Below are 27,196 nucleotides of genomic sequence, written 5' to 3' on the forward strand. Positions count from 1 at the left end.
TCCTTTTCAACACATTCGAAGTTCTGTTCACATTTGTCCTCATCCACTTTTCCTTTCTTGCTATCACAAGCAAAAGTGATTTTAATTTGCTGTTGTGTTTCAGCTATTTCTTCTTGGGGTCTACTTTTGATCACCTCTACATTTTTAGTGACAGCTTTTTTCTTGATATTGTTGTTAATGAAAGCAGAAGTGGCACTTTGAGATCTTCACCTTTTAGTGTATTTCAAGCGTTCCTGATTGTCCTTCCATGAAACGGTCTTTTGATTATCTGCCACTTTATCAACCACATGACTTCAAATGCATCAAATACCAGGGGGTTGATATCAGGCATTGCGTTGAGAATGGAAACAATCACTGATCTTAACCTGATATGCAGTAGGACACGATTTATGTTTAATAAATATTCGATTGATTACAGGGATAACTTGCTCTATCATTGTGTTTTATGGATGTTAGCTTGTTACTTATAGGATTATATGTGTATAATTGAAATGTTTGCATTTTGTGCATGATAGCTCATGCCAAATAAAGGTTTACAAGAGTAACCCCTAAAATAAATCAAACACATCTCCCTGCTTGATTTACCTGGGAACTCAAAATATTAAATGAAGAAATAATACATTTTAAAATCAAATATTACAAAAACTAGACATTAGGAGAAAAAAGTTATTTTAACAACCAAATTTTACATAAAAACACCCGAAAAAATATATATATATTGGGCAAACACACAAAAGAGATTCACAATCAAGCAAAACATGTTTGGTGTGATCCTTTCTGCCCACATCCTGTGTGCTCCTCCCCCTCCCCCTGCACTCCTATGCAAATCCTTGAATAACACATTGCTGAAGAGAATTGAAACTGTAAGGACAGGAGTGGCCACAAATACTTAATTGCCTTCACCTTCAAATGCACCAGAGCACCTAATCCCAAAGAAGGACATGCTTGCCCCCCCAGCCCAGACTAAACTTTCCATATTCTCAGTGAACAAATATCCAATGATTTCACAACAGACCCTCTACAAGGATGACAGCTGAGAGACTACCCTTAAATCCTGGACCAAATGATATGCAAATGTGCCAATGTTGGTTATAATGATGGGCTGATTCGAACACCACTAAAACTAAGAGCAATTACTTTGATTCTGAAAAAGCCACATCTTAGTCCATCTGCACCTGTGAACATAAGACCAATTACCAACCTTCCTGTCTTTAGAAATGTATGGAAATTGTGGTGGTTAGTCAACTCCAAACATTCCTCAATGAACATGGCTATTTCTTCCATCTGCACTCACAGTTTTGGCTGAGGCACAGGACACGGACTGCTTTACTGGTATTTTGGCATGAAGCTCTCAGGTTAGTAGGCATATGTGTTGAGTGCTCTTAATCTTGATATATTTCTTAGCAGACATAACTACCATAGGCAACATATACATGAACCAAGAATTGCCTGAATTCACCAGATGTACCCCCTCCCACCCCAGCTCCTCTGCCTCTTGCTTTAAATTGGGATCATTCCTTTCTCCTGGACTGAAGTACATTTGTTTTAAAGGAGCCATTTAAGTCACCCTTTGTGGCCATTCACTGTGGAGGTCCCCAATGGTCACCACTGTCCGAGATTATCTTCAATGTTTACCTGGCACCTCTCTTTAAAACCATCAGAGATTTACTCAGGTTGCCTGAATTGTACAAGGTCAATGGCAGACTTCACAAAATTAAATGAATGTTTAAATGAAACAAATGGCTGAATGTGAGAAAGTTCCCTGCAACCTAATGAAGACAAAACAAATTGTATTATGTTTGGAACTCATAAAACATCCAATGAAAACGTCCACCACCCTCTCTATTTGAATAAACAATCCCCCAATCCATTAAGGCAAAATACCTAGGAGTTTACTTTGATGGTCACATTCCATGGTCCGGTATTTATTTATGTATTTATTTATTTATTGGACATATGCATGTATCCTATACACAAGTGTTTCCAGGAGCAACAAGACAAGATGGGGGAGTGGAATATGGACAAAAGTATAACAACAAAAAACAGCTATATTGGCTTTGTGACAATCCTACCATGCAAGTGCAAGACAAGGTGTAGGTGCAGGGATGGGAGTAGAGGAAGAAGTGCAAGAGTGGGGTGCCCAAGGGAGGGGGGTGCAAAATTACTGTGGGGGCAAGAAGAAAAGTGCCTGTGGAAAAAGGAAGGGGGAGTGCGTGGACAGGGTGGACCAGGTTACGGCTCATTCAGGGAAGGGAGCCCGAGGGCAAGTGCTGGCAATGGATGCAGGAGGGACTGGTAGGAGGGTAGTCTGGCCTGTGTGTGAATCTGAAGGGACCAAGCCCCAGTCACAATTGCAGAAGGAATGTTAGCAAGGGAGGGGGAGAGTGAAGGAAGAGGAGGAGAAGGTGAAGTCTTGAAAAGTTTCTGGAACTTTATAAGATCCGGCTGAAGATCCTAATCTTCAAAGGGCAGAAGGCTGTTGTTTGACTATACTGTACTGTACATGATTCTTAATCATACAACTGTCACCTTTTTGACATCCTATGTATTGGTATGGCTATTGTTAAAAAATCAACCTGCTGAGCAGAAATAAATAACTGAACCTTTAAAAACAAAAACAAAAAAGAAGATCCGGGTCAGGCATGAGGGGGCCAGGGAGCCCTTTTCTAGAGCGAGGAACCAGCCGAGTTAAGGGATTCCTTTCCCATTCTCTGCTTGGAGAAACATTTGACCTGCAGAGAGTTGGAGTCAGAGGACCAAAGGGCTCTGACAGGAAGGCATTTAGGGAGGGAAAAGCTGTATGTAGAGTGGTCCCAGGCCACAGACAGCTTGGTGGAGGATGCAAAGGGCCTTTGCAGTGATTAAGAGCCAGTGGAGGGATTTTAGGGCTGGAGAGATGCGGTCCCTGGGCTTGAGGGCAAGGATAAGTCATGCAGTCCTATTCTGGATTAGTGAAAGGGGGAGAAGGAAGGAAAGAGGCAGATTGAGGAAGAGGCTAGAGCAGTAGCCCAGCCTAGAGAGAACCAGGGCTCTGGAGATGTTGAGCTTCTGGGGGAAGGTGAGGAAAGGAAAAATGCCTCAGAGGAGGTGGAGCTGATAGTTGGATTTTCTTGGTGAAGTCCGTGATGTGTGAAGAGAAAGAGAGAGAGGAGTCAAAGATGACCCCAAGTGACATTTAGAAAAACGTTTTTTTTCTCCAAATGACACTACTCTCTGTTCCATTGTTCCTCTTACAAAATAGTTTATGACTGGGCCACTATCAGTTCTCACCTAGACTATGCAAATGTTCTATACCCAGTGCTCCCATGCACATCATTTGGGCAAACTCCAGAGGGCCAACAATGTTGGAATATGCCTGGCCTGTGGATTAAGGAAACTAGATGAAGCGTCAGAGGCTTGGCACCCCTTACAATGGATTCCCATTAAAGACTGCATCAGGTTCAAGATTTTCTGATTAACTTTTAAATGCATGAACAATTTGGCACTTCAAATCTTAAGACTCCTACAAAGCGAGTACCATGTGTTGATGTTCATGCATCAGGTTAAAACCTCCTTGAAAACAGAAGAAAATATGCTGTACAAGGTGTAAAAACTTTGAATGGCCTCTCTCAATTTAAGTATGCTGCCTCCCTTGAGTCCTTCAGGGATCTACTCAAAGACAACCTCTTAGTGGCTCTGCAACAAAATCAGAGTATTGGAAAAAGACGAACAACACAGAAAGAACCACTAGGGTGGTGTCCAATACAAAAATGCAAGTATTAATAAATTAATTCATACATTGTCAGACATTATGGTCAGAAAAATTCCAGTCGCTAAAGGGTTGTAATATGGAAAGGTTGCATTTGTAATTAAAATTGTTATTTCAGTGTACTCAGGAATGAATGCTAGCACAGATCGTTCCCAAACTGCAATTACAGCATACCTATCATTGTTTCACCCTGAGTGCTTTTTCAAGGCAGAAAAGTAATAATACTAATAATAATAATAATAATAATAATAATATTTTTTATGTTTTAGTTCAATACAGAACTTTACATAACACTAACATATAATAATGCCACATAAATTAAATCACAGCGAAGTAAGCATAATCCATACTTATGACAAATAACATTGTTACAAAATCAGGACAAACAATTAACTAAGATCAGCAGCATTCATGTCCAAGAATGCAATACTACACCTGATTACAGCTCAGCATGCAGTACATAGTGAATTTCATAGTAGTCATCATTTTACTTACAAAATCGTAAAATCCATAAAATTCCCCAACTGTTCCTCAATTTATGGCCATACCTGATAGAGCGCCACATGTGCAGATATAGATTCTGTGTTTAAACAGTAATTTCAGAAGACCATGGTTTGTATACTCTCATACTCGTGGACTAACTTCCCAATGGAGGTCATATACAGGGGGCTCAATTTAGGACAGCCAATAAAGACATGTCTAGCAGTCTCCATATTAGTTGGACATAGGCATAACTGGCAAAACCTCTCACCTTCCTCCAGGCCTCATCTGGCTTCCCAGATGGCTCGTAAATGTAGGAAACCACAGTGCATCTTAATGCGCATCTGACAAATTCCTGGGTGGGGGCATTGCACACAGTACCACTGGGGCTTTCCAAAGATGTGATTCACAGTGTTCACAGCTATGTAGCCTTTTAGTTACGCTGGGTTGGTTTAGTTACAACACCAATCCCATCTGTTGCGTTTCCTGAAAAAAAAAACTTTTACTTTTTTAATATCAGTGCAGCGGTTTAAGTCAGGGTGCCACTGCATTAGGTCGAATTGCTCATTGTTTAATTTCATGTAATTTGAGCGTCATAGTAAAGGTTCTTTATGCAGGCTACTACCCAGTACTGCTAACAATGGACACTGTGGAGATAATTATTATAAATATTATGTATAATACGCCTCTTCTTGTTAACGCCATGCCTGACAGGGAAATGGAGACTAAATTTAGGTGTATATATTCCATTGGCATCAATCTTGTCAGCCCCAATACTACTCCGCCAGAAATGCCCCTCTAATCAATTTAACCAACTTTTGTCACACATTGCAAGAGCTTCCAGTCCATACAGGACAGAAGGACACAACCGTTGTCAATACAGAGTGACTGTCCCGGCCAGGGAATAACTTGCATGCTTGTGGACTTAGTTGCTTGGCTTTCCTGGTTTTCAGATTTGTGATGTTAGCATCATTTTTCGGTTAGATATGGTAATGCCCAGATATTTGAGCGTATTGTTTCTCTCCCAAAGTCGTCATCATCACAGGACGATTGATTTTCCTTGTGCAGAATAGCAGGATCTTCGCCTTGCTTAAAATGACGCCCATCCCAGTGGCATTAGCATATCTCCCCAGCTCATGCAGCATGCCCATTTTGGGCTCTCTAGAGGGACATGCACAGTAGGACTGCTGAGCCATTGCTTTCAGGAGCTCTTGGGCGACTGGCTGAAGGCCACCTCACTGCAATTTTCTGATTCTGCCAGTGTATACATGTTAGAACAATGGAACCTTATTCTTGGTCGGAAGTGCAACCTTGGACAGCAACCATATGCCCCTCACCTGAGGAGTTGGGCACAGGATATCTTCACACTAGAGAGACCGACCTGGAAGCAGAAGATCCTGTAATGATGACAGATGGTATGGAAACATCAGGCAGGATTTGGGAATACACAAGAAGGACTATTGTTATGTCTTGGGTTTGAGAGACGTCAAATGGAAGTGATGTATATCGCAAGGGGAAAGACCATGTGGAGACATAAAGGGAAGGCAAATTTGAGGTGGGTTTGGTTAGTTTGGGTAGTGGGCTAATTAGATGCTGTCTGTTTATGTGGTTTGTAAACCAGAATTAAAGGGTGTTCTGTTTTATCCATTTCCACTAAGACTTCATAGTCATTTTGTTTTGATTTGCATTTATAGTACTTTAAACATTGCCTTCCACATTGCACAGTAAATGGCAGCTAGAATTGCTTCTACCCCATCAGCATTTCTTACAAGGGCAGCAGAAGCTTTACATAAACATCGACAGAAAGCAGGACTTTAGCCTCACCAATAAAACTGTAATTTCGTTTGCACTGAAAGGAGGTTAACTATTTAGCTACCAAATTGTGCTTTAACTGAAATGGTGTGTGTTTCAGTTCATATAACTAGTGCCTAGATACTACCATCCTATCCTGTGTTTGTGATTACAAACAATGTATGTCAATACTGACATGGAAGTTAAAATGTGGGAAAATAATTTTATGGTAAGAGACGAGAGAAAACGTTGGAGAAGAGAGGGCTGCTGCTGTATTGACTCAGGGGACGATTCATGGAATACTTTGCGTTGAGAATAGGGACTTTCTGCTTGCAAAACCCTCTTCAATGATTCATGGAATCGACTTTGCAGGACTTTTCAGGACCTTGTGTGGACTTTGCAGTTTTCCGGCACATCCCTGCATGCAGTCGGGCGCATTGTGCAAGACTCCTCATCCAGCGTTAGTGGGGCCTACCCAGTGCTTTAATAGTGGGATCTATCGTCCCTGGATACAGAAGGAGCAGGAGAATGACCAGGCCCTGCATTTTTGCCACATGCACCACTCTGTTTCGGATGCCTGATGACCAGTTGTATGCCAACTACTGCTTCCCACCACATATCATACCAGTCCTTGTTAGGGGATTGGGAGCAAGACCCAGCATCACCCACCATCTGCTCCTAGGCCCTTACCCCCTCAAAAGGTGCTGATAGTATTACATTTCATTCCCACTGATTCTGTACAGTGTCCCCTTGCCATAGTTGGTGGGATATCACAGGCCTCCCAATCCAGTTGTCTCCACCAGGTCTTGCCCTGCATCACATCACGTGCATGTCTGCTTAAGCACAGATATATGCTGAGAACTCTGGCGGAAAGGTAGAGAGTGTGCTAGGATTTCTATGTGGTTGCACACTTTCCACGTGACTTGGAGCCATAGACTGCACACATGTTGCGCTGCAGCCCCCCCGCCCCCCGAATGACAGAGCACATATACCACAATCACAAGCACTGGCATTCCATCAATGTGCAGGTTGTGTGTAATACAAATGGAGTGATCCTGCAAGTAAATTCCAATTTCCCTGGTGGCACGCATGACAGCTACATTTAGCGGCAGTCAACACTCCACCGTGCCCTGCTGGCATGGGAAAATATGGCAACACATAGTTCGTCACACACTGAACAACAGACCATGGCAATAAGCGCTGCAAACAACAATGTAAACATTTTCAGGGGACAGTGCATACCTGCTATCTCTGTTCATGATGATGCCATACAGGAATCCTGGCACACCAGCTGAGGTAAGATACAATACAGCACATGCAGTCACAAGAGGTATAGTGGAGTGCATGTTTGGGGTGCTTAAGTCACTTTTCTGCTCCGTAGACTACTGCTCCACCAGTAGTCTGTAAAATCATTGTCGCAGCATGTGTACTTCATAATGTAGCCACACATCATAGCATGCCAGTCAATATGCAGGTGTGATATCACCCTGAGCCACAGGCACCACCCTTGCACCATTTAATGATGAATTGGGGCATATCCTCTCTACCAATAACAGTACCCTGAGAATGTGTGTCTGTGAGAGGCAAATTGTGTGTGTCCACTAGACATAAAATAACATGCAAACACCAACACTGTCATAGAAAATGGAAACAACAGAATACATTTGTTGTTGGGAAATACGTTCAGATCCCAACCCTATCCAAATGAATCACATTGTGGATTGAGCAGCAGCAGGTCGGGAATGCACATGAGTGGGCATAGGCGGAATCATGTGGGTAGAGGTGACTGGTGTGCGACATGTGGATTGTAGAAGCACATACATATTTAGGTGAAAGGAACCTCTTACTATGCAGAAGTGTCACATAAAATACATTGCATGTGGATGAAATACAGAACATGAACTAACACTGTATCCAACAGTAGGCCTGAATCCTCACAAGCTGTGTTTGAAACACAGAACAACAAGCCCTCTTCTTTTGCTTGACTATCAAATCACAACCCCAGGCAAAACCGGGAACATGCACATACAAATATATGAAGTAAAAAATGTGCAAAATAAGACAAGCATCCAAGCAGTCAAATGGGAGTAGGGCTTTTGCCGATTCTGGGAGCCATGGCAGATGTCATGAGCTGCCAAACCATGACCTGACATTTAGGACACCAGCGCCTCCCAGGATAGTGGTCATCCCATTTGAATCACCAGACTCTATCATATGTACCAGGGGAGGCCTCATGTGTGTGCCTGTGTGTCGGGTGGAGAAAACAGTCTCCTGGTTTGCAAGGTCTAGGCTGACCCTGAAGTAGTCTACTGATCTCATGTTGATGGCCATGTGCACGTCATGTGGTTTGAACCCAAGATAGGGTGGAGTAATGGAATTCCTAACCAATCATTTCACAGTTACACAAGGTTAAGAATTAATCACCCATGTGTAAATAAGCTGGAGGATAGGATGAAACGGCAAATGTGAGACTGGGCATTATGTGAATCTAAGCATTCATATAGGGGTAGACAATGTGAGTGGTGGAAGAACACTGTACATGAATACGGCAACCGTGATGAACTATATGGTCATAACATGCTGCTTGCTAAGATAAAGATAGCGAGCTCTGTGGCAGTGGACTAAAAATACCCTGTTGCCCTTTCCATATTTTGTATACAAAACAAAGCTCCTGCACTTTCCGAAAAAGGGGGCACCAAGCCCTTTTCCCTAGTGGGCAGTGATTTTAATGTCTGTCTGTTGTGAGGTTAGCATACATTGTCCACATCAACACCCACAAAATAAGCAACAAAGTCCCGGACCACTCTAACCTGTGCCCAACTGAGTGCCATGCAACAAATGCAAACAAGAACTCCCCAGATACCCATCACCATGTGTCCCTGCACCCATGCAGTCAGATTGAACCACCTTCAGCAAATGCAATTCAATTGCCCCACACAGTGACACCTTCCCCACCTATAACACCTACACTGCTTGCCCCCCCAGAGTGCCATGCAGTGAAGGAGTAGGTACCACCCCTTGTCCTGGTCAGGGGACATTGTGAAAATGCTGATCCAGCTTGAGTCAGAAGGACCCTGAGTGGACTCCCAAATAGAGATCACTGAGAGATTGGAAATCAAGGACCCGCTTGGTAGCACTCCCAATGCCACAAAATGGTATTCCCTGATTAACATTGCATTAGGCCAACACTGGCATGGTATCCGATGATGGAAAGTCCAAGATGACGGAATGCAAACATTTCATCGATTGCAGTGAAGACAGGATCTGCCATAAGGCAGCTGGTGAAAGAGGAAGCAGTCCTTCCAGAAGGAAGGGCACAGAGGCAACTGGCATAAAGGAGACAAGCAGACAAGAGAACGTAATGAGAAAAGGAGGCCAAGGAGACTGCCACACAAAAGGAAGCAGGGAACAGGCAAGAGGAAGGCAAGGAAGAGTTCACAGGGACTGGACTGAACAGGGACCAATGTGCAGGGAACTGAAGGGAGTGTTGAGATGTACTGAGCAGCAGTCAACAGGCAGCAACATATCTGCCGGTGTGGCCTGCATGGAACATGTCCCCATCCAAACAACAACACCAAGCCAATGGTGTGTGCCTGGTATCTGTGTTGAACATGGAATACCCCAAATGGCTTGCAATGCTGTGCTGTGTGTGCGTTTGTCTCGGGACAACACCCCTAGAAGGAGCCGAAGTACCAAGAGGGGACTGCCAGTATGGGTAGACATGACATGAACAGCTGAATGAACAGGAAGCTGTGCGGCAGGCAACACACATACAAAAACTGCAAGCAATGAAACTCTAGACTCCCATGCAGCTGGATGGACCACCCTCATGACAACACACCAATAAATGCCCTACAGTGACAGCCTCTCTCACAACAAAACCCCAACAACCAGTGCCCACTGATTAATATGTAAAAACAGCAAGTATACAACCACCAGCCAACTGACACCATGTGTACCCGCACCCATGAAGCCAGACCTACTCACATCAGTACAAGGTAACAAAAAATACACCCCACACAGTACCAGACTCCCTGCCACTGAAAGAACACCACAAGTGCCACCATGGATGAATTTGACTTACCTGCACAAGGTACCCACCTGTTTGGCATCCACAGAATCCCACCTGAAACAACATTCTAAACTTTCAAAGACATGCTTTGCATCAAGTTAAAGACACTGGACAGCCATGTGAACTCCTGTATAGAACAAGTAAATAGCCATGGACCATCCAGTGTCGAAGTCTGGAAGTACAAAAACAAAGCGTCCTCAGCTGTCAACATACCACCAGCAAAACTCACAAACAGATACATCACTGGCAGTGAAGGAAACAGATTGCCAGCACAGCACAATATGCACCCTGGTATCAGGCAGAAGTTCCCCCCGGACTGGGCCTCAAGGGGGGACAATGTTTGCAGGCATACAAGTCCTGCACACCCACTGTCAGGCATTACGTTGTAACGCTTACCTGGTACTCTGCAGAATCACCTGGACTCTCTGTTGCATAATCCGCACCACCTACCACACAAAGCTCATGCAATGTTATACAATGACACACCGCCGGACTGGTGGGAGAAAGTGTTGGGAATGCTGATTAACGATGATAACCCTGGGAGACGACGTAGAGCCCTGTCGGTTGTGGAATCAGAGTTAAATGTAGATTGCCTAAAACCAAAGAGCACAGGTGTCACTGTTATTCCTTTCAGATTCCCTCTCTGCTATAGTGTACCTTCTCCGGGGAAGTCTGGACTCACCTTTGGGTTATGGATGGAGAGCGTGCACCCGTTGTCAGTTACTTCACTGTTTTTTTGCTTGCCCAGACCAGCTGTGGCTTGCTGGGTGCTGGTTGTGAGCTGTAGCACTTCTGCTTTCCTCTCCTTACACTTTTCTCCTAAGGTCTTTAGTGTCTTTAATGTCTTTAAATGTGCATTTGCTGCTTGCCTATGCCTTTCTCGCTTTGCTGGGTTGTTCCTTTGGCTGATGATGCTTTTTCCTGCTTGCCAACACCTTTCTTGCTTTGGCGGTTGTTTTCCTTCAACCCATGCTGTTTTCCTAATGCCAATATATTTCTAGCTTTGCTGGTGTAATTTACGCTGTCTTTTCCTGCCTAGGTTTGTTGCAGCGTACTCCGGGTGCACTCCGTATTGCTAGAGTGGATGAATAGAAGAGAGGGCTGCTGCAGGACTGTTTTGGTGAGTATGTTTTTAATTAACCTTAACTGCATTTGTTCTTTGCCCCAATGTGCATGGATTTTCGATGTGTCTGATAGCACTCATGTTTCTGTTAATCAGGGTATGTTGCACTATCTTCATGGATGTGACTTTGCCAAGGCCCTTCCATGGAACACTGCTTTAACATGATATAACAAGGCTTCCTGCATATTCCACCCATTCTCCTTGCTTGTATTTGACTATTCTTTGCACCTAGGTCGCATAAATGCATATGGGAGCTGCCGGCTTGGGCAAGGCACGAGTGGCACTTTATATGCACTAAGAGTGCTGTGTGACTCACAATTGCACTTTGCGTGCACGATGTGGGCACATCTAAACTTTGCACTGTGCAAAGCCCTATATGAATTGTCCTAATTGTTTCAAATATGTTTTGGACAGAGACAACGTGTGCCCTTGCCGTAGAGGGACATATGTCTGGTTGCAATAATTCAATTAAATACTATGTTTTTTGTACTAGGACAATGTGTGCCCCAGGGCTTGTTGACCTATCACTGGTGCAAAGTTTCTGTACTATGGCACTTGATCTTCTCTAGGTAAAAGTTGTGCATGGCATCTAGACCACTTCTTTGCATAGTTTGTGTGCATCAATATCTGTTCAATAGATTGGTCTGTTGCTCATCCTGCTACCGTCATTTTTCAAAACCCTGTGGTCATGTAGATATCTCTAACTCAAACTCTATATGTTATAAACTAAAGTTGTCTAATAATATGCAAATGCAAACCGTCCAGTTATCGCCAATTTATGAGAATACTCTGTTCATTTCAATGCAGAAATCATGCCATCCCTTTTTAATGCCTTCATCATCTCTGAAAAATATGGCTGCTTTACTTATTACGAAACCTTCCATGACTGTTCCCTTCAACACTGCGATCGCATTTTGATATGATATGAAAGTTTATTTATAACGCGCTTAATACCCAGAGGTTTCTAAGTGCTGTCCCGGGGATTGAACCCGTGTTGCTTCCAAGGCACGCACGTTGCCCCTGAGCTATCCTCCCAAGACAACAAGATATTCCATTCTATATTCTGTGCACCACATGTGAGTCGACATAAAGGATCCACACAATATGCATAATGAATGCCGTATATAAACTGTCTTTTTGAGAAAGGTGCACATTTCAAGATGTTGTCAGAGAAACATATAATCTGCAACTGTCATATGCATATTTTCTGTAAAAAAGCCATCCCCTGAACTGTATCTCTTAAGACAGATTGTCAGTTACTTGCTGAAAGAGCCGCAGCAGAGGCAAGCCATTATTTCAGCACCTTCCTGCGTATCGCTACATGCAGTGCATTTGGAAAACAAGGTATGCACTTGTACCTATGGGTACCACCCACAGACTCAAAAACCATGATAAATCACATATATAATCTATACGTACCTTTGGGGATTGTTCATGCTTATATTTCTGTGGGTACTGTGCGTCTCGGGATGAGAAATAAAATCTTGCAGGATACACATGCAAAAATGTTGTCAAGTTTGACATCTGATCTAGTTACATCAAGAATTTGAAAAGAAATCATGACATTGTGAGGAATTGCCATTGTGCAAGGGTGCAAAGAACTGGGTGTTTTTATTTTTATTCGTACATAAAATGATGCGGGTGATTCCTTCCCCAAAATGGTAATCTGATAACCAGACCCCCCTTTGTTGCAACTCCATGCCAAAAGCATTGTGCACTTGTGCCCGGCTGCATCAGTAGCCTGATCTGCAGCACCCGCTGTGACTGTGACACAGATCAAGTTCAAAGATCACACAATACCCATTCAACCACTGCAGCTACAGAAAGGTCACTGCAGAAAGAGGCAATATTTAATATATGTCCCCTCTACCCAAACTGCAATGATCATTAGTACCCCTGTTTGTGCTGGGTAATCTCTAAGAATAATCTATGCCTGAGTTTAAGCATAGTGCATGGCAATACTTATGATCATGTCCGCTGCATGCCAAATGATATTGCACATGTGTCTTCTTCTGTGAGTCAGCTCTGCTGTGGAAGGGAATGTGTATTCATGTCAGAAGGGCTGATACTGTCACATGGCAGGAGACAAATCCAGAGGACACAGCCTCTCTTTGATTCTCTTTGGCAGGGCTTTAACCCCTTCCCCCAGAGACAGCCACACAGTAGGCAGCTGTCCTCTGCCCAGGTATAAAAGGAGCATGCCCGTTCTAGAGGAGTAGCTTCACATGAGATTGCTGCATATCTAAAGGTCTTTGTTGTCAGTAGGTGGGAAGAGGGCAGGAGTAGTATAGTCCGGAGTAAGCTGGGCACTAGACAAAGCCTTCCACCATCTTGTTTCTTACTTTCTCTCTTTCCCTTTCCTGTATCTTCAACTTCCTCTGGAGGAAAGCACTTTGAGTGCAAGATTAATAGGGCAAAGTCCACTCCAGGCAGGAGCAGGGATTTGTCCCCTAAGGGAACCTCGATTTAGACCAATCAACTGAGGATTTATGCCTTTAAAAGAAGGAGTCTCACAACCCTTCAGGATAATTACCTCAGTTCCTCAAGGATCATTTAAGTCTGAAAAGAGGTTCTGAACATTCTGATCTGGACTTCGTTTGGTACAGTTGTACTGTCCAAAGCCCTCAGCCTGAGGTGAAGAAGGAGCAGTCCAAGACAGTCACCTAACCACTGCCAGGGAACATTGGGAGTGACCAGTGCTGTGGGCCAGGACCAACTATTCTGCAATGGATCTTCTGTGCCAAAAGAACAGACCCTGACCTGGAGAAACTGTCCTTCAATCCTTTGTGAAGGCCTCACAGCAACTCAAGGCCAGACCATCCAAAGCTCCCAGTTCTATTGCACTGAACTGGTCTCTCCATTTTCCCCGCATACTGAACAATAGGGAAGATACTGGTGGTGGTGTCTGCTTTCCTCCAACCAGCCAAACTATTGTACCGCATCTAAACCAGCTTGACACAGCATTGTGTCCTAGCAAAACACTTCACCTGCTATGCCTGAAGCGTCTGCTCAATGCTGGAACCTGAATCAAACCTCAGGGGTGTAACTCACTGACCCTAACTGATGGTTACAACCATGGCTTGGCCCAGCTAACCCAATAACCACTGTCTCATTGATAGCACATTGATGCACCCTAGATCACCCCTTCAATGGCCCTTGTCTGCTGACTTGAACCGCTCAAGCATCACTCACCAACCTCTCCCATCAGCCAAAGCCCAACTTGGCCTGGCCAAATGTGAAGTATTCTTGGCATCGCCCTGAACTGCATCATTTAAGTGCAGCCATTCGACCGCACAGTACACCTGCATTTGTCACCATTTGATGCTCGCTTGCTAGCAGGACCTCCACAAACCTAAGTGCCTAAAATGAGCCTGATCAGCTTGCATCAATGTTCGAACTTGGGTCTGATGTGTCAGTCCACCAAGAATTGAATCCAGGTACTGTGAACCTGAACTGCTCCCACAGTCCACTGGGACAGTAGAGAGTGGTTACGTCATGATCTCCCCTGTTTTGAACCCAATATTCTTTTACGGTTTTGTGGTACCTTACCTACCACTTTCATTCTTCGCCCTGCTGTGTACAGAAGCTAAACAGCTACCCAGATAGGACCTTACTTGACCTAGACCCCAACGGGACAGGAAGCAACTATGTTCATGCCTTGAGAAAAACCTATGGTTGAAACACGTGTTGGCACTGTAATCAGAAGCAAACAGCTAATGACATAAATCTAGCAAATGTACGCAGCGATGCATGTCACACATGTGGCAACTATTTCTGACATAACGTACAACTTATATGGTGTAATAAATATATCCTATATCAAAGCACACAATGGTGTCACTTTTCATTGAAGACTGAACTCGGATTACTACAATTTGAAAAAGGTTAACACCTGATCCAGCACCACTGTACAACAGGGTTCCAACCCCAAAACCCGTACAATTCTAAAAAAGGGGACTGCAGGAGCTCTGTCCCCTAGGAACTCCGGAACTCCATGCACAGGCAGCAGGAAATATAGCTACACATGGAAAATACCTATTAATCACCAAAAAAGAAATGTTTATGCTCTAGCGCAGAGATCCAGAGTTCTGTTAAGCTCCAACCCTTCAAACTTCCTTACCTACCACCCCTGGAACGACACTCAAAGTCCAACCCTTTTCCTTCTGTTGCATCTTCTCTGCATTTCCATTGGGCTGGGTGTTTGTATAGCAATCTCTTTTTGTTCTACATGCAGATAATGTGTTTTATTTGAAAGTGTTTATATTTTTATAAATCCTTCATTAGACATTCCCTCTATTGTGGACTGTAATACTGTGTTGTTTGGGTCGCTACTGTTTCCCCTTTGAACACCTGTTAAGAGTATAGCCTTCCCTCAGCCCATGTTACCACAAAAGGCAAAGGAGTTACATCTCTTGAATGTCCCTGTTTTACATGTCTTATTGTGTTGTGTTTTCGTTTGAAGAAGTGTGAGGGCTGAGTGGACCAGTTTACCCCTACTCCTCCTTGTAGCGCTGCAAGGCAGAATCTAATTTGTCATTGACATCCTAAACCAAGACTGACATAACTAAGACCCTTATTTTGCATTGTTTAATGTACACAAAAAAGAATAAGACCTCACAGATGATAGACTAAATATGTGACTTATGATGATGTTGTAGTCCACTGAGTTTGATGATAGGTAACATGTAAAAATAAAAAACATATTTTGATGTGTTGCTTTGTTAAATCAGAGGGGAGCATCAATTCCAAACCAGTGTTGTGGTATTTTAACAATAATTAGCACACTTGGCCAATTTGCCACCCATTCAGGTGCCTCAGAATGCAAGCATTAACACCCTGTGTTCTCTCGTCTCCACTAATTCCCTCCCCTACCCTTGACTCTTTTGCTGCTTACCCCAATAGTGGTGCATCTGCTGTCTGCCCTCACCTGCTCCTGCCCCCCTTTTCTATGAGTAACCAATTACCTTATTGGCAATTTCCTCCTGACTTGGGCTTCTGTGCCAAGCTTTCCTATGCTATCCAGACACCATGCATGCTTTTCCCACAGGCCAAGCCCCTTCAATCACTGAAATGAAAAGGGTGTTCTATGCAAAGCCCTGGCTTTCATTTAACTGTGGGTCATTTTGTAAGCCATGTTAATTGGGGAACACCTCATTTACACTTTTTGTTCAAAAGGCCACCTGTATGCAGGAAACATAAGTGAAAGCATCTTTACTTTTACGTTTTCCCTTACGTTGAAGGAGATGTGTAAATTCCTCCCACAAATAATGTTTGTGCGTGGCATTTGCAATGGATTTAACAAGAGGAATTCTAGCTGGCCTGCATTACAGCTTCTCCCTCTGGGAAAGGATGAAGACCCTGCCGGGGCTCCCTGGAACCACCGCTGGGCTTGAGGACGGTCAACCCACATAGGAGACAGCTGACCAAGGCCAGGGATATCAACCCCGATCATCCTTGAGTTCTGGCTGGGCTGCATTATAGGTTTTCCCTCAGGGAAGGGATGGGGACCCTTCCAGGGCTCCCTGGGGCTGCCGCTTATTTGGAGATGGTCGACCAACATGGGGGGACAGCCGCCCAAGATCAGGGACACCACCCACGACTATCCTGGTGCTCTGGGTGGCCTGCGTGATAGCTTTCTCCTCCACAAAAGGACAGGGACCCTGCTGGGGCTCCATGGAACCGCTGCTGGGCATGGGGACGGTCAACGCACATTGGAAACTGTCGTCCAAGGCCAAGGACATCACCCCAGCCATCCTGGAGTGTGGGCGGGGCTGCGTTACAGTCTCTCCAGGAAGGGATAGGTACCCTTGCAGTGCTCCCTGGGACTGCCGCTTCTGGATGGCCTGCATTACAGCTTCTTCCTCTGCGAAAGGCCGTAACCCTGCTGGGGCTCCCTGGGCCTGCTGCTGTGCTTGGGGAGGGTACACCCATATGGGAGATGGATGCCAGAGGCTGGGACATCACCCACAAACGTCCCGGAGCTCTGGCTGGGCTATGTTTCAGCTTTTCCCTCTGCAGAGTCATTGAAACCCTACCAGGGCTCACTGGTGGGGAAAATCTGTAACACAGGCCAGTCCGAGCTCCAGGATGGTCAGGGGTGATGCCCTCGGTCTTGAGCAGCTGTTTCCCATGTGGGTCGAACATCCTCAATCGCAGCGGCAGTCCCAGGGAGCCCTGGCAGGGTTCCCACCCTTTCCCGGTGGGAGAAGCTGTAATGCAGTCCAGCCAGATTTCCAGGAATGTCAGTGGTAATTTCCTTGGGGAGCTGTCTTCCATGTGGGTTGACCATCCCCGAGTGCAGCAGCAGTCCTATGGAGCCCTGGTAAGGTCCCCATCCCTTCCCAGAGGGAAATCTTGTAACGCAGACTAGCCAGTCTTCCAGGACGGTCAGAGGTGATTTAACTGACATTGGGCGCTTGTTTCCAATCTGGGTTAACCGTCCCCAAGTCCAGCAGAAGTCTCAGGGTGCTGTGGAAGGGTCTGTATCCCTCCCCTGAGGACAAAGCTTGCTACGTAGCCCATCCAGAGTGCCAGGATGGCAGGGGTGATGTCCCCGGCTTTGGGCGCTTATCTCCCATGTGGGTTAACTGTCCCCAAGTCCAGCAGTAGTCCAAGGCTTCCATGCCAAGGTCCCCATCCCTCCTTGGAGGGAAAAGCTGTAATGCAGCCCAGCCAGAGCTCCAGGATGGTCGGGGGTGATGTCCGTGGCTTGGGCGCTTGTCTCCCATGTGGGTCGACCATCCCCAAACCAAGGCTGGAGCTCTGGCTGGGCTGTGTTACAGCTTTTCCCTCCGGGAAGGGATGGGGACCATGCCAGGGCTCCCTCTGCATTACCTTCTCACCACTCATTCCGCCCACACCACTGACATTTTAGACACAGTACCGCCAACTGCACTAACAATCTGCTCCAACTTCAATATATAATAACAAAAGGAAATTTTGTACTACTTACATAAACCAGCAAAATCTTCATCCTGACACAATTGTAAAAAAAACAAAAAACATTAATTATCTGTGGTCAGCCCAGCAAAAACAAATCCAAACTATTTTGCTCCTTTCACCCCAACCACATTCATACAAGCTATCCTTGGAGGTGTAGCGACCCCAACCCCCAGTAAAAACAAAGTTGCCCTTCCTAAGGAAAGAATGGCAGATTACACTGCCAATCTGACCCCAGGAAGGGCTACATTACGTTCCTCATACATTTGGGGCAGGAGGGGGAGAGGGCCAACCTCCTCTTACATAAAAGCCATCCCTGGTGGTCTAATGACCACCGACCAACCAGTAAAAACATATGTACCCCTTCCCAGACAATCTGCCCCCAGGGAGGGCTATAGGCCATGCCCCACATCCACTTGGGGTAGGGGGAGAGGGCACCCCCATTTCATTTAAAAAATTCCTGGTGGTCTAGTAACCCCCACACCCAGAACAACACCAACAAACAAACAAAGTACTTTTTATTTATTTATTTTGTTGACTGTTTGACCCTTCCCTAGGAGCAGATGGGCTCATTAGTGGGCCCATCTGCCTGCAGGGTGAGCAAAACATAATGCCAAATGCTTTGGGGGCTGGAGGGGCAGAGGGCCCCTTATATACTAAGCACCCCTTCACCCCCACTTCAAAATAGGATCCCTGGTGGTCTAGTGGAATTACTGGGCATAGATCGAGCAATCCGTGCCCAGCAATACTTCAAGGTAGGTGCTGTTGGAAAGTAGAGAATCTCCCCTTTCCAACGACACATCCCTTGATCAAAACGGCATGAAAATGCCAGACACTGAGGGGAAACCAAACTTTGTCACCCGCCGCATTCAAAAAGGCTGCAGCGAGTGAAATTACATTCAGTCTCATGTCAGCGTGCATTACGCATGCTGGGGTGAAGCTGAATGAAATCCAACCTACAGGCTGTGAGGAGGAACCTCGTCCTCACATAGCCTGGACTTTGGATTTTGAGTTTGTGTGATCACTGCGCTGCAGCAATCACACACACCCAACTGCTTAAGAGTACAAGGTATCTCGTCCTCCACACTGCAAACCTAATGCTGAGGATGAGATACCTCGTCCTTATCACTTAAGTGGTGAATGGGCACTAGCTTTGGCCTTTAGCCATGACCACTGACTACAGATTTTAATGTTGCCTACTGAATATTTTAAAACAGTGATGGGCTACTAGGCATGGCTTTTACCCATGCTCATTGGTATTTTTGGACACTAGCCAACCACTAGCTATGGCCTTTAGTGCTGACCAGTGACCCCAGCTTTTGTCGTGGCCAAGTGCATGGCCTAAATTGTTATTAAGATAATCACAGTTTTCATGAGCTATCTTATAATTGATGTTATGTCTAATTCCATTACTGATGTAATCAGTTATAATCAATGTAATCAGTTTTGTCACCAGTGTTGTCATCAGTGTTTTCATACAACATGTAATTAGTGATGTCATCAGTGATGTGATCTGTGATGTCATCATTGTGGTCAGAGGCTGTGCAACAGGGGGCATGAAGTTAAGGTGTCTTTAATTGAATTTTAGGTTTTTTTTCCCGTTAAGTTCTCACCTTAACATCCCTGCAACTAAAGTTTTTTCCTTCAATTTCAAAGGTTTTGTTGCAATGTATTGCTCAGCTTAATGTCCCTGCAACTACATTTTTCTCATTGAACTTCAAGGGTTTTGTTATTCCATAGCTTTTTAGAATGCTTCCAGAGCAATAGCAGGGTCTTCAGCGATCGTCAGTGGGCAAGGCCTTTAGCAATGCCCACTGTCCATTTTAAAACACTACCAGACCACTAGCTATGGCCTTCGGACTGGGGGCTTTAAGAACTCAGTGTTTTTAGGCAATGGCCAGTGAGATTACATTTTTGCCATGAACCATACAATTTGGTTAAGCAGCATGCTCTAAGCCCCTTGTTTTATGGCCGAACTCTTGGTGACTGTTGTGATTCATCGCTCAACCCCAACCAACCACATTTAAGATGCACGGAAATAGGGGAAAAAATGACCAGCTGCCAGAATAACATATGCCCAAGTACTTTCTGCACCCATAGCGAAAATCAAAAGCTAGCACCCATGAATATAGGCACAGTACTGCTTAACTTCAAAGTGATAAAGGGGCCAGCCCCCTCAGGCCATGTTGCTCTAAGTCGTCTTATAACGTTAACTCACCTATTAGGCACCATGACCTGAGGGGGCTGGCCTTTTCCTCATTTTGAAACTAAGCAGGGTCAGTGTTGGTTACTGCATGAATGGGAGACCTGGATCACCAGTGATTTTTCACCCACAATGTCATTGTAGCTGTTACAATATCAATTTCTTTAATTATGAATAAAAGATTGCAGGCTTTGAGAACTCCCAATGTTAATAGTTAATGCTCAATGTGATTAAATTATTTTCTGAGGATCAGACACTTTGGTTAAGCAGCATGCTACAAGCCCCTTGTTTTATGGCCGGTCTCTTGGTCACTGTTGTCATACATCACACAACCCAAACTAACCACATTTAAGCTGCATTTAAAAGGGAAAATATGACCAGCTGCAAACATTACATATGCCCAGGTCATTTTGCCCCCATTGCGAAAATCAAAAGCTGGCACCCATGAATATATGCAAAGTAAGTGAACATATATCCTAAAGTGAAATATAAAAATGTACTTCAATAGACCTACTCCTTAGACGAAAGTGTGCAAGACAAATAGCATTGGACTTTTAAAAAAAATAATGAAAACCAGAAAACAAACCTGAGAGAGGAAATGTTGCAATAAATATGCTGCCAAAGTATGAAAGGTGCTCAACTTTTAAACCCAGCAATCTGTCGTGAAATATTCCCTGGAAAACTCCAACCCAATATGAAACAATTGCTTGTGCTCTTGTGAGGGGAACATGACAATCTGAGTAAAATCCTGGTAGCCAAATACTTAAGCAAGCTTGCCAATCTCAAAAGAACGCAAGGTGTTGCGTCTTCAATCAGAAGAAAAGTTACGTGGTCCTTTACTTGTATCCTGAAAAGCAACCACAATTAGGTGAACATAACTGCACCAGTGTCCAGGATTGCAAACTCTCTTGCCACATTGTGGGCAAATACTCATGACTTACTTGCCCTCTCATCATTTCCCTCCTCACTCCCATTTCTCGCTTTCAACAATACTATAGATAACTTGAAAATCACATGTACCATAGTGTCACTCAAATATGTAAATCCTTATAGAACTATGCTAAGTAAAGAGTGTACCATTGTGGCATTATCCACCATCTTGACTGTGACACCACTACCAGAACGCAATTCAGCGAAACCTTCCAGGTATGAGAGTAGCACGGTTTAAAAAAAATAATGTGGATGCTGTGTGTTATGAGAAATTTAAAACTAAGAAAACACACAGCATTTGGCACTGTCAACTGTCTCCCATCCATGCAGGACCCAGCCTGCTTAGTTTTATAGCGAGGAAGGAATCAGCCCCCCTTATGCCATGTTTCTCTAATGGGTGTTGTTAGGTGGGCATTTTATTAGGCAACATGGCCTTAGGGGGCTGATGCCTTCCTCGCTTTGAAGTTAAGCAGTGTTTGTCTCATTTACTGCCAGATGGGAAACACGCCATAGCTATAAAATAACTTTTTTTTAAATTATTGACTGGGAGACTACAAGTACCGGAATGCAATTCATCAAAAGGAAAAGCATGGTCTCGAGTGCAACACTATGAAGGACTCATCGTAGCATGGTTTTAAAAAAAGAAACAATGTGGAAACCCATTCGGTCACCCATCCACACAGTAACCAGGACTGACCATGATTAGCTTCAAAGCAAGTAAAGAGCCTTCCCGTTTCTATAAGAAGTCTTGTAACTTCGGCTTATTTGTCATGCAACATGGCATGCGGAGGCTGGCCTCTTTGTCACTTTGAAGCTAAGCAGGGTCTTTCCTGGTTACTGCATGGATGGGAGACCTGGTACACAATGTTCTTGTGATTTTTCACCCTTGACGTCACTATAGATGTAAAAATATATATATATGTTTTTAAACTGTAACCTCCATTACTGAACTACGCAAACCCATGGCTATTCGTAGTTCTTTTCTAGCCTTGAATATAGCCATCAATATCAGAAAAACAGCTGGAAGAAAATGCTTTCCAGGTCCTCAACAACTGCTCCCCTCATCTCTGCCAGCTACCCCCACTCCTCAGATGGCCTCCTCACCTCCCCTGCTCTTTCACCCCACAACACACGCTGTTTCTGTGACACAGTTTGCTTTGAGAGCTCGAATATTTGAGGCTACAGAAAGCTTCATTTTGGAAGCTCAATCCCTAGACCCCCTCCAACTTCCATATTTCACTTGGTGCCCTCTATCCCTCTGGCCTGAAGGCATTAGCATGTTTTTTGATCTGCAAACAGATTTTTTCCTGTGTTTCATTTTCCCAGACCCTCGACTATAACCTCGATTATCTCTCGTATCACGACAAAAACAGGAAGGTGTTAGTTTAATTTCTAAAATCCCATGGTTTCGGGTAAATCCCTGGGATATAGCTATCTATTATTGAGAAGGGGGCACCCCCTTCTCCGTCATATATGTAAATAACTACTGCATGGAACAACCCCAAACCATGTATGGATCACAAGTCAATGCTTCGTGTCCAATTCTTTTCAGAACTGGTCCAAAGCCGTTCAGCGGTTTGGGCTGTGCGCTTTGGCAGAAATTTACCATGTTTGTCTATGGGAAAATGAATGGGAAGTAGGCAGCACTTTTGGAAAAAAAACATGTTTGTCTTCTTAATAACTTTATTTTTTTTTAACAAATCTTTACGAAACTTTGCAGTCTATATATCTATAAGAATGGAGAAAAGATAAGCAAAAGACGTGAGAAAGCTGTAAAAGCAGGAAGACATACAGTGCCCAAAAAATAACTAATGGTGATAGAAGAAGCAAAGTTTTGAATAAGAAATAGATAGAGGGGCATGCAGTCTTCTGCGCTGAGGGGCTAATGGGATTTGCAGAAGTTGAAATGAAGCAAAAAGATTAACTGTGCAGAGATGTATGGTCATTGCATATAATCAAACTGACATGTTTGCAGGAATATGAACAGACTGATAAAGTACAGAAACTCATTTGAGATTCATTCTGTTCCAGAGACAAAGGCAGCGTGCCTGTGAGCATCCACACAACTGACAACCAGGTGTCCTAAGTGCCAGTGTCAAGAGAAAACACCTCCACAATATTGAATGTTACCTCACTACAAGATTCCACCACCTTGGAATGGCCTCTGCAACACTGTCACTCTACATGCATCCATGATGGTCAGCCCCACAAGGAACATGGAAATGCCCAAGAAGGAATCCCAGCCCTCTAACATCCCCCAATGAATGTAGGGCACTTGGACTCACTTAGGGTGAATAGAAAGGAAAATAGTGTATATCATCCAAAGGAAACTGATGAAGAACTCAAGAAGATACAGCCTCAAGTTTATTTTGGATCACCAAAACCGGGGTGATATTTGTACCAATGCCTAACCCAGGAATGCAGGCGGCCACCAATTTCAAATGGCTGCAGTGACTCGGCTGAGACTTGATGGAACCTATATAAAGAACTGAACCTAGACTCAACTCTGCAAGCAAAGAACTCAGAGCGCTCAGGCCCATAGCACTTTGGCACTCCATAGCTTAGCTATCCAGCCAATGACCCAATTGACAATGGACAGGACAGAAGGAGAAGGAATTGGTGAAGACAACTGACTAGTGATGTTTACTTCATGGCCATCCGAAAAGACTGCAGGCGTCTGGCGGAAAGCGTTTCCAACGCTTTCCGCCAGACGCCCGCAGTCTTTTCGGATCTGACATGAGAGGAGGACGTGCAGCTAAAACACTGCAAGCCAGCACCCCCCTCTAAAATAACAGAAAGCCGTGAATCCTGTGAATAGTCGATGTGACCATTTCACTGTTTGGAACCAGTTATTATCTGATGATGTACACCTCCACTGTGAGGATCACACAGAGACAAGCCCACGTGGCTTTTGCAGTATAACCCTATACCTGTGGCATTTATAGCTCCACAGTTAAGACATCAGTCTACCCTGAACCTCGTCCTGATGAAGGCCGTGTTTAAAGACGGGGCACACTTAGCCCTCTGAAAAACGGCTGAAACACCTGGTGTAGACCCACTACTCCCTTAAACTACAGCTTATTCAGACTGTTCACACAAGCAAAATATTCGTCTGTGTTACTATTTTTGTTTTACATGTTTTTAGAATTGTATGTTAAATCTGTACACATTGTTATGTGAATCTGTTGACAAACTCCATTTGTTTTTTGGTCTATGTTATACACACACTATTAGGAGTTTGTTCCGAAATGTTTTGGTTCAGTGTGTGTTTCGAAAAAAAATATCTCCTTGTTCAGGTGTAGCCAACCTGTTTGTGATGTCTTTTTTCTGAATCATTTATTCTAAATATAAAACCAAGTGTTTTTTTTATCTCTACTAGACAGTAGTGAAGAGTGATTCCTTTTGTATATATGCAGAGGTCAATCTGTTTTTTTTGTCTGCGAGTGTATATTTGAGCATAACGTCCTTTGGACCTATTCATTTGTATATTTTGTTCTAGTTTACCCTCCTGGGTAGAATAGGTCCCCAACCAGGAGCCCTATTTTTGCATCCGCTTGAAAGTATATCATGTATGGTGGGGATCTAAGAGATGTTGGAAAAATATGGATAGCCAAACGTGTTTCTGAGTGGCCAGATGAAGAGGATGCAATCTATGAAGGAGAAGTTAGTGAAACATTCATCCCTCAAGGGATGAAAGGGGGCATGCAGGGGGATATGTAAACATGGGCACATCTATTCAGGACTCAAACCTGCCTGAAAATACATCCTGCAACGAGCCCTCTAAAATAGACACACAAGAGAAGAGAAAAGAAAATTTGTCAATTCGGTGACAGGCATTACATGCAGGCCCAAGAACAAATAACAGCTACATCTAGCTATAACATAACTTTTGCAGGTAAGCATACATGTATTTTTAACACAGCATAGTAGCAGTTCGAGAAATATAGAAACAGGTGTTTAGAGTTATGAAATACAGGAGAGCCACCAGTTTACATTAGCTAAGCACATTACATGAGAACCCCAGATTTAGTAAGCCTTTCTCAGATCGAATCCCTCCACCACTTCTGAGAATGCAATAGCAGGCAGGCTCTTATGGAAACACACACACTATATATATTACAAATGAAATATAATCATGTGCTCTATAGCAAGCTTAGCATCATATCATTTTGGTTAAAAAAAGTCTTTAGGAAAAGTATATACTTTACTTCAGCTAAATACAAAACACACAGGCCAGGAGTTGGTCAGTTTCTCTCCAAGCACAAGATACTTCTCTCAGAGCAAGTTATAAGGCAGTTCATTCCAGAGTTTGCAATGATGCATGGATAAAGCCTCATGTCTCGCAGAAATTGGCAGCAGAACAAAGAAGAATTAACACAGCCTTTTCCCTTAGACATTTAGCTCCCAGCAGTGAACAGTAAATGCAGCTTGAAAAAGAGAGTTACCCCGGATTCGAAGGCAGAACATGGTACACTGATTAGCTAAGATGATGCAAACTTATCAAGTAACATAGCCATATTTTAGATTAATTATAACAATGTGTGTTCACCCTCTGGCAGAAAAGTGAACAGCAATACATGTTCATAGAGATAGAACGAGGCCAGTACCACAATGCCATCTGTGGACCAAATAAAGCATGTGCAAGAGCTCACTTTTGTGGACAAATTGTTATGTTGAACCCATTATTTACAGCACAGCCCTTTATGAGATAGTAGAAACAAAGATATCTTCACATGAAAGACACATTAATAAAAGACAAGTTGTGAAGCCACACCACACATAAAACACATTACTTATACCACAGCATTAACCAGGGGCCTAAGGTCAATACAATAATTCACATCTAAGTAATGCTGTGTGAATGCATTAGGAAAATAAAAGCTCATTTTGTGATTATGTGCACTGCACAAACACATTCATACGTGTATGAATGAGCCAAGTTCACTGGCAGCTAAGCCCTGCATGTAAGGTCAGAGACAGGACAAAGATGACTCATGGGCATAGGAATTGGCATGCAAACATAGTTTCCACCGAGCAAAGTTACAAAACAGATTTTAATGTCGGAGAATAGTGTTTCGGTGCCAATTTGCAGAGTATTCCGGATGGAATTCAAAAGTTTTATTTTATGTTCCACACAGATTACATCTCATATAGATAATTGGTTTTAACCACTGTATTCATATCACTACACTCTTATGCCTACTAAGGTAACCAATGGTAAAATGCAGTTTAATTATCTGAATGTTTCCAATGGTGTTGACCAATCATAACTTGTGTGAAATAAAATGACTTCCTTAGAGATTAACTAACCTTTACAACGGTCATTATACCACATGTTTAAGATAGGCCAATTGAAATGCATGATGGGTGGAATCATTTATATAGTTACTCACACCAGCCAATCAAGGAGACAAAGTTGCTCAAATGTGTTGCTTTTTGCTTTCTGTAAATCCTTGTATAAGACTTTACTCACACCATTACAAATTGAATACCTGATGTTGTTTCCCTGCATAGGCAGATTGCAAAAATGTTTTCCTGTATACTGTGCATTGCTTTCGTTTTGGCTTTGCAGTACCTTTATTGCCAGGAGGAAGGGCCTTTCCATACAGAACCATGTGTTCATTAAACTGAGCAGAACCCCAGCACTTTGCTATACTGCTGCAAGTATCACCACTGTCCAACAGCAGTGGGAGCGAGAGGACTGGCACATTCCTGGTCCTTCCAGACTAGTCAGAGGATTCAATGGTCTGTCCCGAAGGTCACTGGCGATCATGGAGTTCAGTTGGAGGGGGGAAACCTTGCAGCTCTGCGTTAAAAATACCATTCCAGTAGACTGTCTGCTGAAAAATGTTAAACCTGATGCCGAAATCATTGCTGTGGTCACACAATCTAGTGCCAAGGAGGCAGCAC

The 27,196-nt window shown here is 43.8% G+C and overlaps 1 long non-coding RNA gene across 4 annotated transcripts in view; it reads left to right on the forward strand.

Annotated features, from left to right (window-relative positions):
- LOC138528759 (uncharacterized) overlaps positions 1-27,196 on the forward strand; it is a 665,870-nt gene that overhangs the window by 455,729 nt on the left and 182,945 nt on the right. For 3 of the 4 annotated variants that reach the window (XR_011284229.1, XR_011284232.1, XR_011284230.1), the window contains one exon: positions 11,131-11,211. This is a non-coding gene — a long non-coding RNA (uncharacterized lncRNA). Of the gene's footprint in view, positions 1-11,130; positions 11,212-23,317; positions 23,950-27,196 lie in introns of those variants that run through there. The other variant, XR_011284231.1, reaches the window with a different exon arrangement.

Source organism: Ambystoma mexicanum, chromosome 7q (assembly GCF_040938575.1).
Source record: "Ambystoma mexicanum isolate Mex_15411 chromosome 7q, UKY_AmexF1_1, whole genome shotgun sequence".
NCBI lineage: Eukaryota > Metazoa > Chordata > Amphibia > Caudata > Ambystomatidae > Ambystoma > Ambystoma mexicanum.